This window comes from Choloepus didactylus, chromosome 2 (genome assembly GCF_015220235.1).
Source record: "Choloepus didactylus isolate mChoDid1 chromosome 2, mChoDid1.pri, whole genome shotgun sequence".
Taxonomy (NCBI): Eukaryota; Metazoa; Chordata; class Mammalia; order Pilosa; family Megalonychidae; genus Choloepus; species Choloepus didactylus.
Window position 1 is genome coordinate 35,193,303 of NC_051308.1, and position 13,815 is coordinate 35,207,117.

The following is a 13,815-nucleotide window of genomic DNA, read 5'->3' on the forward strand; positions in this document are numbered from 1 at the left end:
TGAGAGAGAAAGAGAGAACAAGAGAGATACAGACGTATTTTTAAAACAACCTTCTAATTCACATTTTCCTCCTGGCTATGCAACATCTTAAATATGGGAGCTGACTGAATATTATATGTGTACCTCTTTTCTTATTTAAATCAACATCTTTCTCTTTAGCCCATCTAGAAAACAGCCAAATGTCACAAAATGAGACTTGGAGGAAAGATGACTAGGGAGTAGCACAGCTATAAAAATCAAGAAGATACATTTTTCTTCTTTATTCCTAGTGCTATGAAATGGAATTGGTTGTCTGCAGAAAACTCCTGGAACTGGAGAAAGAGCACTCGTCTCTCTGGTTAAAGTATCCTCATTCCCAACGAGAAGATGGAACCAAACGATCTCAGGTCCCTGAGGTGTTAGGTAATCGAGGACCGGAGGATGAGAGGACTCTACCCCTTTTCATCAATGTAAGTCGAATTAAAGGAAAACAAGTCAGCAAACAGTAAACCAAACCCACCCAGCTCACTAGTAGAAGAACCGCGCGGTGGGCCAAGTGCAGGGCATGGCCAGTCAGTACAGACAGGACCTCATCGCCTCCCTGACAGCTGCGGCCGTGACTGTTCCTGCTTGGACCCTTGACCCTCAATCCTTTACTGTCTCGAGTTTTGGATTATTTTATTGTTGATTTTTTTTTTTCTGGAGCAAAATGTTCCACTTGGTATTTTGATATAAGAAAGGAAAAACTGAAAAACTGAAAGTGTATATGGTCTACGAAGTCGCCACCAGCAACAGCCCAACTCTGGGTGTGGCGTGGGCTGGGCGCTCGTCTCCGCAGGCCAAGGCCAGCTCAGCTGTATGAAGCATTCTGGGCCAGTGTCCCTGTCCAGCCCCCGCACTTTGTTTTCCTCCCTGTGGCTCAGTGGGACTTACTTTGTGAAAATGCCATGCTGTTCCTAGAGTCATTGCTCTCTTGGCTTTAATAATCCTGCCACACCAAACTTATTTGTTTCCTTTATGACAATCCTAGAAAGGAGAGAAGGAATTAATTTTAATGGGGGTGTCAACACACAGCCCACAACATCACCTCTCCCCTTGGGCAACAACTGATGCCACCTTACTTGCTCTCTAGAGTGGTGGAAGTTGCAAACTTTGCTAATTATAAGAGAGCGGCTCCTGGTGTGACTGCAGAGGAGGGCACGTTAAGTGGTACAGAGAGGGCTTTGGAGGGGGCCTCCTGGGCCAGGCTGTCTCTGCACCTAGAAGTGAAGATGAGGACATCTGCTCAGCATCAGAGAGATGGGGGCCTGTGGGGGGGGGGGCTGGATTTCTCAGGAGGAGCAAGGTATTTGGGAGCACGGGAAGGTAAAAAGAAGAGGAAAAGGAAGAGTTGAGTTTCACTTCACCATTATCCTCTGAAATTTGGGGATAAACAGGCTGGAGCACCAAACTGCCAAGAAACCTTTTTCTTATTCTTGATTCACACAAGTACTTTCCTTCCTTCTACGTCAGCATGTGGTTTGCTAAAGTCTTGCAAAGCCCTCATCAAAATGGATTCCATAAAAGCAACAGATTCAGAAGGAAAAACGTGCCATGAAAGCATGTCACACTCTCTTTAAGGATCATTCTAAAAATGAGAAGATGAGACTTTACCAAGGGGCAGTGGTGGTCAGCACCTCATGGGGGCACGAGTTCAGCTAATCCGTCTTTTAGGCCAGAGAACAGCCCCTCCCCATCAAGCTGAGAATAAGATAAATAAGATCTTTTTTCTGTAGCTCACATGGGGTAACACATCCTAGGGTCTGGGGCAACAAGAAGTTAACTTTTACTTTGGAGAAAATTTTGTTTTTCCCTGAGGTGACAGGCTATAAAAAGTTAAACCAAAGAGTCCAGGTAGTAAACACCTGTCAATTGTTGGTCACCCAACATCTATGCCCCCTTCCTATGCCCATCTGATTTCCTCTGGGGAACTGCCTCTTCCACTTTGCATGCTGTCCTGACAAGAGGGTAAATCCAGGTCTCTGTCCTTCCACCAGTGAAGCCAAAAAGGTGCCTGGAAAACCCTCCCACACTTCTACTCACTGCCTTGTACAGTTAGTGGGAAGCACTTACCCAAGCTAAGCCTATAAGCCTCTCCATTCCTGGAAGGAGAATGCCAGGACAGAAGAAAGATTGGCAGCAACTGAAATCTCCGTTATTCTGATCGGTTTCTTGCCTTGTTTTCCAGACTTTCTGTCCATTCTATGAGCTCTCCAAAAACCTTTCCACAAATCCCTTTTCTTGCTTAAGGTGGCCAAAACTGATTTCTAAGAACCTTAACTGAAACATTCCCTATATAGAAGCCTGGCTCTGAACACCCAGGAAGGCCAGAGACAAAGAAAAGCCATCATAGAGTGAAGGAGTAAAAAACAAGATGCAGGTAGCAAGCAGTGGAAGAACAGCAGAATTCTGGAGGCTGGATAGATTCTTGATGGTCATTTTACCCACCCCTCATTTCAAAGACAAGAAAAGAGAAGTCCCCGAGAGATGGAGGGACTTGCCTACAGCCACTCAGCAATTTGCTAGAGAGTGCTGTTCAACAGCAGCGCTATCCCATTAGCTGCCTGCCCCTTTCTAGGGCCTGGCTTTTGACTCTATAACTGCCAAGCCATGAGAGAAAAGGATGTCAAGACGGAACACATTTTGCTCCAGGAGCTGAGCTACATTCGGCACATATACTTTGCGGGCCTCGGCTCAATTCTCCAATCACCCTCCAGAACCTCCAAGAAAAATTATCCCAGGATAAGCCACAGTCCAGTAATGACAGAGTGGTTTTCAGTTCCACAGCATCTGGTTCTGATTCCCAACTCCAGATTACAATTCCCCATGCACTAAGAGGTCAACTCTGCCCTATCATCGCCACTCCACAGCACGCCGTCTCGGTGGGGGGTTGCAAACCCTTTGCTGTTGCCTCCCACTCCATCCGCACGAAATGGCAAATGCCAGCTTGATGCCACTGCAATTCAGAGCCGCTTTTGAGCAAAAGTTTCCAGGGCCCACCCAATGGCCCGCTTATGACATATCACAATTAGAACAATCACAGTTCCCTAAAGATTGCAGAGAGGCCCGTGGGACTCACTGTAGCAGAATTTGACCTGTGACTTGCCCCAGTAACCACAGAGAAAGGGAGAAAGGGGAAGCAGGATAATCTAAATCTGTTCAGTGTAGAATTAAGAAACTGGGGGCACAAATTTGTCCTCTTTTGCTATAGCTGCTGTGAAGGCCCCCAGCTTCAGGTACCTCTCGGTAGACACAGAAGTCCTGATACGTAGCTCCAGCTTCACACACACTTCAAACTGAACCTCCGCCCATGACACACAAGGGGGGATATCTCAGGCCCACGGACAGTGCAGTGTAGCGCTCTCAGAACTCATCTGCCCTTAGACAAGTCCTCTTGTATCAGGGCCTTAGGCTCCCAATTCCTCAGCCTGGACTCGCTATCTCCATGCCCACAACCCTTGAACACAGTTACCAATGTCTTTTCTTAGTAAGTTTACAGAAGACACTTCAATATTTTTTATCCAAGATACAAATGTCTCTGTTATATAGAGGACCATCTGGGCTGCCATAGCTAGCCGACTGCATTGCTATCGACTCTTTTTTAGGGTTCATGAGTCAGTTGCCAGTAAGATTAAAAAAAGAAAAAGGAAGTTAGCTCCAAGACTCTGCTTTCTTCTCTGCATTCTTCCCCAGCAGGAGAGCTGTATTCCATAGTCAAAATGGACTATGTGAACACAAAAACAGAAAAGATACCTAAGACTGATGCTCTGAAATGTCGGTCCACAGTTCTGACATGGGTGGGAGGTGGTGTCGGGGAACTCCCTAATGCTTGGGCCACCAGCTGGGCTACGTAATAATGTGTGGCCTCTGACAGATTTAACATCTATGCAAAGGAGGAGGAATAAAAGAAGGCCAAAAGCAATAGAGAAAGAAGGGAAGAAAAGTGAAAAAGAAGAGAGAGCAAGTAGCAAAGGACTGGGCGCCCCTGATGCCAGGAACTCACCAACAACCACAGACAACCAGGAGCCCCTGTGGGGCAGGGGTGGGGAGCTGAGCTGGAGGCTGTCCAAAGAAAGGAACAACATAAATAGGAAGCCTGAACGTTAAAGGGAAGCCAAAAGCTGAAAAGGACAAACCCATGCTGCTGCATGGAGAGAAGGGGACACGTGGATCCACAGTGGCCTGGCCTGAGGCTCCTCCCTCACTAGGGGGAAGAGGGTCCAGAGGGGAGTCTGTGGGTCCTTCAGTCCGAAACATGTCCTGAGCTTGCACGTACGGTTTTATCAGACACTGCAAAGGATCAGAAGTTACAGCCCCATTCTGGCCAGACAGTATCATTAGAAAATCCCTCCCGGGGCAGATCCAGGTGTCGGTCACACCTGGGTAGACCGTGTGCCTTAGTTTCCTAGGGCTGCTACAGCAAAGTAGCACGAAGAGGATGGCTTAGGACAATAAAAGCAACTCAAGTGTCAGCAAGGCCATGCTCCCTCTGAAGTTATGTTGCAGCAACCTGCAATATAACTCAATCTCTGCCTCTGTCATGTGGCCTTCTGCTCTGCTGGTGTCCAATTCTCCCCTTCTTATAAGAGGGCCCACCCTAATGCAATTTGGTCTCATTTTAACACTAATAACATTTTCAGAACATTAATAACACTAATAACACTAATAACATTAATAACATTAATAACACTAATAACATTTTCAGAACAGGGCCCACCCTAATGCAATTTGGTCTCATTTTAATACTAACAACATTTTCAAGGACCCTATTTCTAAACAGGAACACATTCACAGAACCAGGGCTCGGGGCTTGAATGTGCCTTTCTAGGGGACACGATTCAATCCAAAACACCATGCAAACAGGGTGCCGTTGGCCGTAAGTCTCCCAGTGGCAAGAAGCAAACAGAAAGGAAATAAATGCACTTCCATGAAGATATTCAGCTCAAACTGTGTTTACTGCAAATGAGCATACAAGCATTCCCAACTTCCCACCCCTGTTCCCCACCATCCCCAGCCCAAGAGGGAGGGAGAAAAGCAAACCCCATTCCCTAAAAACTTATGCCCAGCGAAGTGTAAGATTTGCATTGTTATGGAATTTTTGTTGGGAAATTGTGTGTGTGTGTGTGTATGTGTGTGAACGAGAACTTTCATTTTGACAAATTTGCTTTGTTCTTTTTTCTTAAAAAAAAAAAAAAACACCTATGTGACTCAAAGTAATTTAAAGAAACTAGAAAATGAAGTCATCCTCTAAATTGCCTCCTAGTGAGCTGACAATGTGCAGTCTCCAGCACTGGGAGCAACAGTGAAAGTGTGAGTTGTCCCACTCCTCTGCCAGCCCCAGTAAGGCTGCCTGGTCCCTCCCCCTGGCAGCCACCAAATGGAAAACTGGGCCTTTGGGCCTCCCTGTGATCCGAGAGCAGAAACGCAAATAAGATTTTAATGAACAACAACTAAAATTATTTTTGGCAAGGCCCCTTTGTTCTTAATGGCCGGTGCACTTCTCGGTTGTCACACACCCAAAACATTCTCTGGCCTAAAACCTCAGAAAAACTGCTAATCTCTTCCTGATTTAAAAGAAACGAATGCGTTCATGGGGAATTCTGTCTGGCAAATCCCAAGAGTTATCCTCAGTAAAATCTGTGTTTAAGGATAAATTACAACTTCTGACATGCAGGGATTAAGGCTAATCCCTTAATTAGTAAAGACTTTACAACCATTTTGTTTCCTTAAGAGACTTGAGGATTCCAGAGTAATGATGGGGGAAAACAGATAACATTTTAAGCAAATGAGTAAGCCTGGGATGTTTGGGCACTGCTGTTGCTCCACTGTAGAGAGGAAGGCAGAGAGAAGCAGCCTACAGGAGACAGAGGAGGGTCAAGAAAGAGCAACCAGTTGGTGCAAGAAAGGCTGAGGAGCCAGACAGAGCCCAAAGCAGAAACTGCTGGGCTAGGTAAGGCTTCTTTCCCTCTCAGTAGCCAGGGAAGCACAGAGAAAGTAGAGCAAAGAACAGCAGCAGGACAGAACTAGGGAAAACAGATATCTCAGTAAGATGGCTCAAGTCTAGACCTGGGCTAGACTAAATGATGGAGGCTGGACAGAAATATCCAGTCCAATTCAATACACACTTAATCAGTGTCTATACCAAGTTCTGGAGACAAAGGTTAAAAGACAGCCTCTTCCCTCTATGTGCCTGTATGTAACTGAGGCCCTTATAAATCCTTCACCTGGAGAAATTTAATTATTCAAGAAAGACAATGGCCTCAGAGTCAGATGATGATGATGGGAGGTTCTGGAACGTTCTCAGAGCCCCAGTCACAGGAAGGAGTGTCAAGGCCTGTGTTGACAGAAGCAGGAGGCAGGGAGCCCCAGAGCCAATCCTTTTGCCGATTCCATCCCTGGCCCTCTGAGCCTTGTCGTCAGGCTAACACGCAGACAGATCACAGAGAATGTGTGGGCACCACACTGCATCTACTTTCAGAGCCACGGAGCAGATGGTGGGAGCATTTCTCAGTACCCAGGAGTTCTGCCAGGTGCCCAAGCACCCACAGCACCCTGCCAGGCAGCCCACCGGAGCATGCCAATTCTAGCTCCCGCTCATTTAGCCAGGCCATCACCATCCCCAAAGACACCACAGGCTACCTCTTTTCTTCAAAGGGATGAGACCCGCAAGCTTCTGGGTTCACATGCCAAGTGCAGGCCACCAAAAAGATCACTTTCATTCCACTTAAGGCCAGACTGAGAGCCACCAAGCCTAAGTCACACACTCAACATGTGTTAATTGTGTCCTTCTGAGTTCTGGGCCTGAAGTCCCCGTGAATGCATAGATTGTACAGCAAAGGTCCTGCCCTCCATTGGCTTCTAAGTCATCAGAGAGACCAAGCATGCACACAAGATGGCAGAGGAGTCTGTGGAAGGCTGGAATGAGCACAGTTGATAACGGTGAGCCTGGAACTGTCATGTGGAAGTGCAGAATTTAGATCCAAGAGAGATCTTGTGGAATGAGGAATAAACAAACATACATAAGGGACAATAAAGTCTACCCGTGGAGTTGGGGCTGTGAGATGGAGAGTAATGGGAGACTGGAAAATAACAAGTGTTAGGTTGCATAGAAATAGGGGAATCCATTCACCATTGAAAGGAATGTAAAATGGTACAGCCACTGTGGAAAACGGTTTGGTGTTTCCTCAGAAAGTTGAACATAGACTTACCATTTGACTGGCAACTCCACTCCTCAGTGTAACCCAAAAGAACTGAAGGGGGGGACTCAAACAGATACTGTTCACAGCAGCATTATTTATAAATAGCCAAAAGGTACAAGCAACCCAAGTGTCCCTCAACATATGAATGGATAAGCAAAATGTGGTATATTCATGCAATGGAATATTATTCAGCCATAGAAAAGGAATGAAGTTCTGACACCTGCTACAACATGGATGAACCTTGAAAACATTATGCTCAGTGAAATAACCCAGACACAAAAGGATGAATATTGTATGATTCTACTTACATGAAATACCTAAAATAAGCAAATTCATAGAAAGAAAAAGTAGATTAAAGGCTACCAGCAGACAGGGGGAGAGGGGAATGAGGAGTTATTGCTTAATGAGTACAGAGTTTCTGTTTGGGATGATGAAAAAGTTTTGGTAATAGATGGTGGTGATGATAGCACAGCATTGTAAGTGTAATTAACGACACTGAATTTGCATGAATGGTTAGAATGGGGAAATTTGTGTTACATATGTTTACTAAAATAAAAATTTTTTTAAAAAATAAGTACCAAGGATACCAGAAGGAGCCATATCTTGAAGCATGAAATCAACACATTAAAGGCTGGAAAGGCCGGTGTGTGACCCCCGGGACAGCCCCAACAGCATCCTCTGCTCTGGGGTGTGTGTAGGCCGTTTTCCCCATCTGACAGCCCCCTCTTATTACAGCACTTCCTCTCTGATGTCTGTGGTTCTGTACCTCACCCTCATCCAGACTGCTCTGTCCCATCCAGGGTCTTCTGCCAACCCCACTAGCCTAGACTGAAGCTCAGTGGTCCTCCTCACACAGAGAGAGCCACCACACCCAGAGAGTCCATGGGTCTCCATGCTATTCTTAACACCCCACATGGCTGCTGTAACCAGGTAAGACTGGGAAACTACTCCATGAGGTAGAGTTTGTCAAGCTTGGGTTGGCTACAGTAAATCATCCAGACCCTGAATTTATTTATTCTGCAATTAATGAGCTCCTACCATTGTGACACTCCTGTGCTGGGTGTTGAGGCTACAAATGAGGGGTGGCAGTTCCTGCCCTCAAGGAACTTACTGTCCAAGCACAGAGACAAGTACAGTACAGTGTGATCAGAGCAGCAGTGGGAGTGAGACTAGGTGGAGAGGAGGGCTTCCAGGACACAGGCCAGAGCACAGCTAGTCACAGGAGGAAGGGGGTGGGTCAAGTGCATTCCAGGCAGATGGAACAGCCCATTCTGTGAACGGCAAGTCGTTCAGAACGTCTAGAACAAAGAAACTGAGAAATGAGGTTAAACAGTTCAGCTGGGACCTGGCCATGGGCCCCTCTTAAGTTGGTAGGTAAGAGAAGCCAGAAAACATCTTTTAGGATGGGGATGACACACATAGGTCCTTTCAGATGTTAGAAAGATCAATCAGATTATAACCCAGGGGGTCAGGTGGGAAGGGCCCACATGCTCTGAGAAAGAGCAGCTGAGAGCCTGAACTGAGGCAGGGCCATGAGGCCAGGAGAAGACAGGATGGATATGACTGCTAATTAGAGGAAGAATGGACAGAGGTGAGGCTTCCTCAGTACTGGGCCCACCAAGAACCCAGGCTTGCTGTGAGGATGAGGGCAGCAGAGTTCAGCTCAGACATACCAGGGATATGGGATAGGCAGCCCCATGTGCAGGTCTATGACAGCAGGCAGTTCTGGGGGCATCGGCACATTGGGGTGGGGGAAACCACGAACATGTGTCAATGGAGTAGAGTAAGAGGAGCCCACAGAGACAGGAGAAACAGTCAAGGCTGTGCTGTACTTGTCTCTGTGCTTGAACAGTAAGTTCCTTGAGGGCAGGAACTGCCACCCCTCATTTGTAGCCTCAACACCCAGCACAGGAGTGTCACAATGGTAGGAGCTCATTACTTGCAGAATAAATAAATTCAGGGTCTGGATGATTTACTGTAGCCAGCCTAAGGCCACAGAGGGGCCCAGTGGGGGCCCAGAAGCCACGTGCAAAGTCTCCAGGAAAACATGGACAGCAGTGTCAAAGCCACAGAGTGGTCGAGATGGGCGCTATGTGGTACTCAGAGACCATCCAGCAGGAGGCCACAGGTACCCCCTGGCAAGAGCGGGACAGAGAAGAGGCGGGGGCTGAAGAGGAAAAGGGTGCCTTAAAAAACAGATGAGAAGCAAAGGGGGCAAAATGCTAACATTTGTTAATTCTGGGTGGTAGATGCAGGGGCTGTTATATATCTGCCAAGGGGAAGCATGAGTGAGGGCAGAGGCTGACGATGCAGGAAGTGAGCATAACTGATGGGACGATGTCCCTGAGGAATCGGGGGGCAGGGGAGGAATCAGCCTGAGATAGGAGAGACTTCGTAGCCTCTGATCTGGGAGGGGAAATACATATATATAAAGATATATATATATATACCAGGGAAGAATCAGGCAAATTCAGGGAGGGGCAAGAATGAGGTATCCCAGTCTGATAACCTCTACCATCTCTATGAGCTGGAGGTGGGGTTATCTGCTGAGAGAAGGTGGTAGAGGGGCTTGGGGAGCTTTGGGTGCCAGAGACTTAGAATAGTATTGTGGGAGGTGAAAAGACCGACCAAGACCACACTGATGAGTCATCAGGCAAATGTGAGGACCCGGCTGAGGTCAAACCATGAATTCATCTTGGCCCCAGCAGCCTTCAAGAACCTGGGGAGAGAGCAGAGGGGGGAGTGAGTGGATTCCTCAGAGACCGAAGGTTTCTGGGGTGGGAGCAGCAGTGGTAAGGCTGAGTGATGGAGGATGAGGTCTGAAGGCACAGGGAAGGAATGAATCCTTCAGCAGTTGTATGCTGGGAGGAAAAGGAAAGTTCACAAGTGAAGGCCAAGAGAAGGGGCAGCAGAGGGCAGGAGGCAGAGAGCCGGGGCCTCACACTAAAAAGGCAGGTCCAGGGAGTAGTCAGGTGGCTGGGAGACTGACAGAGGGATGGATACAGTCACTGGAGGTGAACTTAAAAAAAAAAAAGAAAAAAAAAAAACAAACTGACAGCACATAGGATGACCAGAGGACGCAACTGTGAACCAGGTACCCAAGTCCTCGGTGTAGATCCCTGGAGAAGCAGCCAATGGGGAGGGAGATGATGGTGACAAGGAAGGGCACTGTCCAGATAACATGTCTACAGGAGAATTGAGTCTCCAGAGGAATTTGTTTGCAATCATGGGGATGGAAATTAGCAGCAGTGTGCAGCCAGAGGGGCCTGCACTCCAGGGAGAAACCAGGGGATGGCTGGATGGGAGGCGATGAGGTTAACAGGCCCCAAATTCAGAAGGGAACTATGTCCAGACATTGCTTCAAGTTTCAATTGCTTGAAACTCCAGTTATCTGACCAAGACCTCGTAACATTCACTGTCTTTAATATTTGCTCAGAACTCTAAAGTCAGGGAAAAGTTGCGTTAGAGCCTTGTGACATCCAACCCCAATGAGGCCTTGAAGCCTCACCAAGCAAGTGGGATTGGGGCCAGTGCCTTCTTGTTTTAAGCAATCTCTGAATTCTGCAGCCTTCTCTCTCCTCTGGAAACACGACTGTGGTGGAAATACAATGGTGCTGAAGCCTTCTCTTTCAGGGATAGTTATTGGGAAATCACCAGCCAACAGCTCAGTGCAAGCAGGGGTGAGGCTGCAGGAGTCACAGACATTAGACGTAGAAAGAGTAGCCAGCATTCTCCAGGCTGTAGCCAGCACTTTTCCCCAAGCTGTCCCTCCCTCTGCAGGAAAACTAGCTGTACTAACAAGATGGCTTTTGTACCCAGGGTTATTGCCAGTCTTGTTTTCTAGTAACAACAGTTTCCAAGGTTTCAAAGTATCAGGGTACAGTAGAAAATACATGTGCCCAGATTGCCTGGGGAGCTACTCCATTAGAACTAGCCAGAAGCCAAGTTAGAACTGAGTTACCAAGCAAACCAGAAATGTGCCAAGCCCAAGGGAACAAGAATTCAAGTATTACTTTGCACCTTCTACTTGCTAGGCATTGTTCTGGGCTCTGTAGAAACAAAGGGGAACCAGAAAAGGTCCCTGCTCCCAAGGAGCTTTCTTCTACTCTAGTTGCAAGGCAATGGAGAAAGTGGGAGCAGGGAGTATAAGAAGGAAAGGGAGAAAGGGAGGCTGAAGCTGCAGATACCACTTCACATCAGAACGTGAGATGTCAGAAGCCAAACAAATGGAAGACAGAGTGTGAAATGCAGGAATGGGGGTGCTCAAACTGAACAACTCAGCACCCTCATCCCCACCCCCAGGCCAAAGGAGGGTTGGTTTTAAAGGACAGGCTATTGCCAACCCCAAGCATCGTTCTATTTCACATAAACAACCCTTTTATTCCCAGATGGATAATCTGAAATCTAAGAAGTTTACTCAGGTTCCAATAACAGAGTCTGTGAAGGCTGGAACCTGCTGCAACTCTCAGCCATAAAGTCACCTCACCTAGCACAACTGCCTCTCGGTAAGTACGAACTTGTTATCGTCTGCCTGGATCCATTACAACTCTCTGAGCGGAAATGCTGCTGTGAATCCTAAGAAGTTTCAAGGTGGGACAATGGACCAAATCTTTCTTGGGAATACTGGGAATTACTTTTATTTCTAAATTGTTGAAAATCAGTTTTAAAAAATGACTCTAAATACAAAAACTTTAAAAACTAAAAATCTAAAAGAATTGGTAATGAAACTCAGTTTCATCTGTGTTTATACAAATGCGACAGTCTGCAAACAGGCTAAACCAAGCTGGAGCTCCGAGGGCTTTTGCAAGTGAACACTACTCATTTTATTTGGGCTGGAAACAGACATCACTTAACATTATGAACTCCTTTAGAACATTTAATTTACCTTTTAAATATTCATATGAAAATTTTAGAAATACACACATACATAATAATTAAAAAATAGACTCCCAAATCTTTTTGGAATAAGCTTAATAGTAATTTTATTCCATTATGTGTCCTGTATTACCAATTTTTTTTTAGCAATGAACCTGTATCATTTTATAAGCAGAAAAACCAATTTAAAGAGACTTCTGGGAAGACAGTGAGGTAGAACAGGCTTCTCCTTTGTGAAAGTAACTAGAGAGGGGCCAGAGGACGCCAGGGACAGCAGATTCGTGGTGTACTAGCCATAGAGGGTTCCCCACAGTATGTGGAGGAGACACCAAAAAAATGGAAGAGAGACAGCGGCTGGAGGGATGGGGTGAGCTTGTTCCCAGCTGGACCTCTTCCCCCCTCCTGCCCCCCGCCCCAGGCCAGCAGTAGCAAGACCATGGCCGGGCAAGGGAGTGAGCAGTGGTTCTGCACTCCCATGCACGTATCCTGGTGGTTAGCTGGGGTGATCCTCCATAGCCAGACAGCCATAAGCTCCCATGAGGGAACCCAGCGGGCAGCATTTGCTCTCCCCCCACAGAAGTCCAGGGGGTGCAATGGCAAGGGGTGGAGAAGGGAGAGGGGCCATACTGACAATCAGGAGCCCAACCTACACACCAGAGACTCACAGACAGGACAGCAGGCAGGCAGCAGGCAGGCAGGGCCCACATTCCATCTGCGGATGCCCTTGGGTGGACTCCCTGCCTACCTGCTCAGGGCCGAGGTCACAGCCCCAGGACAGGCAGTCCGCAGTGCACACAGAGATCTAGTGCACTGATTGGTTCCCCACCAGGTTTGGAATCCACCCACCACACAGAAGTTCCAGGAAGACCTACTTGAGAGCGCCAGCTGCTGGTAGGACTGGGAAACTGCACTTCAGCAAGCTATAGCATTACCAAATTATATATAAATGATCAAATGATCCTGCATTTTCCAAAATAACCCTATCAAGACAAGCAAATGCCCCAAAGCTAACAGAAAATTACAAAGTACTTAAAGAATCTAGAAGACATGGAAAAGCCAAATGAACAAATTAAAAAGCTGGAAGAGACACAAAATTTGGAACAATTAATTAAATACAAAAAAATCTTCAAAACAACTGCAATGAGATGGCTAAAGACATAAAAGAAATCAAGAAGACTCTACAAGAGCATAAAGAAGAATCTGAAAGAGTAAATTAAAAAATAGCAGACCTTATGGAAATAAAAGACACCATGGACCAAATTAAAAATATACCACAGACAGAGAACAGCATATTTCAAGAGGCAGAAGAAAGGATAAGTGAACTTGAGGACATAGTAACTGAATGCAAGCACACAAAACAACAAACGGGAAAAAAAATCAAAAATCTTTACATGGATCTCAGAGAAATGATGGACAACATGAAGCAAACAAAAATAACAATCATTGGTGTCCCAGAAGGAGAAGAAAAGGGTAAAGTCTAGGGAGAGTGTTTCAACACATAGTTGAGGAAAACTTCCCAAACCTTCTAAACAACATAAATTTGCAAATCAAAGATGCCCAACAAACTATAGTAAATCCAAATAAATCTACTCCAAGACATATTCTGATTAGATTGTCAAATGCTGAAGAGAAGGAGAAAATTCTGAAAGCAGCAAGAGAGAAGCAATTCACCACATACAACGGAAACAACATAAGAATAAATACTGACAACTCAGCGAGCACC

The 13,815-nt window shown here is 46.4% G+C and overlaps 1 protein-coding gene across 4 annotated transcripts in view; it reads right to left on the reverse strand.

Moving 5' to 3' along the window:
* CNIH3 (cornichon family AMPA receptor auxiliary protein 3) overlaps positions 1-13,815 on the reverse strand; it is a 122,780-nt gene that overhangs the window by 98,741 nt on the left and 10,224 nt on the right. The gene's annotated exons all lie outside the window — the stretch shown is intronic.